Source organism: Miscanthus floridulus, chromosome 5 (assembly GCF_019320115.1).
Source record: "Miscanthus floridulus cultivar M001 chromosome 5, ASM1932011v1, whole genome shotgun sequence".
Taxonomy (NCBI): domain Eukaryota; kingdom Viridiplantae; phylum Streptophyta; class Magnoliopsida; order Poales; family Poaceae; genus Miscanthus; species Miscanthus floridulus.
In genome coordinates, this window is record NC_089584.1 from 32,775,753 (window position 1) to 32,777,948 (window position 2,196).

General features: G+C 42.4%; 1 pseudogene; it reads right to left on the reverse strand.

Annotated features, from left to right (window-relative positions):
- Positions 1–360: 360 nt before the first annotated feature.
- LOC136454493 (uncharacterized) lies at positions 361–2,196 on the reverse strand (annotated as a pseudogene).

Genomic DNA, 2,196 nt, shown 5'->3' on the forward strand with positions numbered 1-2,196 from the left:
ATTGTTTTCTCCCTGATAGTATCAGCCAAACAATGCATAGGCAGATCCTTTTGCTCTTTGATCCATGCATTCCAGGACTCAACTAAATTATTGTTGATGTAGTCATATTTGATGTCACTGCTGAATTTGCTCCTGGCCTAGAGTAGGTTATGGTGCTCTTTGAACCAAGTAAGCACACCAGGGCTAGCTGCCACAGCCTTGTCAACGAAATACTTGAATTTGTGAGGAGTATAGGCCCTAGCTGCAGGCCACATGTTTTTGGCATAGACATCTCCACTGTAATATTTATTCATATTCTCCATCAAATGTCTAAAGCACTCTCTCTTCTCACACTAAGGCCACACTTGAGCCACTGCTGCCTCAAAGACCCTTGTAAGCATCAGTGCATACTACTAACTTGTCCATAGGTCCAATTGCTTTGCTAAGCTGCTCCATGAACCAGATCTAGTTTTCCTTGGTTTCTGAGTCAAACAGTCCAAATGCTAAAGGATACATCCAGTTATGACCATCTAATGCTTGGGCTGAGGGCAACTGGCCATTCCACATCCCATTAAGGTTTGTGGAGTCTATACTAATGTATGGTCTACATCCATTTCTAAAACCATATATGGCTGCATTGAAATAACAAAAAAAATCTACTGAAATGAATCTTCCCATCAACTTCTTCAGTAGCTATCTCAACTATAGTACCATTTGATCTCATCTCTACCTCTACCTTAAATCTATACAACCAATCAAAGGAGTCATCCCACTTACCAAAAAGCTTGTTGGTTGCTCTCTATCTACCATACACTACAATTTGATAGGGGATCTCAATCTTGTATTTGGTCTGCAGCCCCTCCTGCACTTCCTTTGGACCCATGCTTAGCTTCTTCTTGAGTAGTGGAATAGCCCTCTCTGCCACCCAAGCTTGTGAGGCCATCCTACCAACCACTCTGCTTCTAGAGGCACAATTATGCTGCCCTTCATTTATTTGCACCTACACATGCACAAAATAGCCAAACATAAGTAACCAGACAAACATAACATCTAGATAGTTTAAATTAAACAAAACAAATCTATAAAAAAATCTATACCCTGACACTCCCATCGTGCTGGGTTCTAGCTCTAATAATCCAAGGACATCCAAGAGAAGCACAGTTTCCCCTAAACCTTGATGTATCAGAGTGTGCAGTGTGAAGCTCAAACTCCATGACAATTGCATGTTGTCTCACAGCTAATCTGAAATCATCCATAGAAGGGTAAGAAACCCCTACAGACATATCTGGATTATCCCTATCCCAATCAAAAATTGGCTCCTCACCCACATGATCATCAACTGGTACAACTCCATTTGCCATATCACTCTGCATCTCAGCTGTCATGGTAGGGATAGGCACAGCTTCCCTAGCTGCTTCCTCTGCTCTTTCATCTGCTGCTTTGAAACCCATTGCCTCATACACTTTGTCCTCATCAAGCAACTTCCTTGGCATCTCCATCCTCATTAGGCTCTGCCAATATAGTCAACTCAGCCCAATCAACCTCTTCTACTTCTTTCACTAGTACAGATGGAGGTGGAGAGCTGTTGGTGTCACCACTGCCTTCAACATTATGAGGAACAACACTGCCTTCTACATTATTAGGAGCACCTACTGCCTTGTGCATTATTAGGAGCAAGCACTGCCTTGTGCATTACCAGGAGCAGCACTGCCTTGTGCAGAAGTGACACCAGAGCTAGCATTGGCACTTTGATCATGTTTGCTGACTACATCCACTACAAGCACAGCTACCCTATCATCCCATCTATCCTTTATTAGCCACTCAAAATGTTCATCCCTCCTAACTTTCCATTCAGATTCACTGTCACTGTCAACCACCCAAACATCCAATGTCTGTGAAGGTCCCCTAGATTATCTTACTGGCCATTTCATCATGAAATTTAGACAGAGAAAACTGCACAGTCCTATCCAGCCATAGTTCATGCTCCTACGGTGATATTTCTACTTGCCCATACTCAACATCAACAACATACTTAGAAACCTTAATAACTAATCTAAAAGCGTTGCCAGGATCAATCCTGACACAATAAAGAACAGAAACACAAATCAAACTGTTAGACGGTATCCTACTACACAGCATCTTCCCAATTCGGAATCAAAGTGAGGACGAAGTGCACTGAAGTTCCACTTACCAAATAGGGCAACCACTCGAATCCAT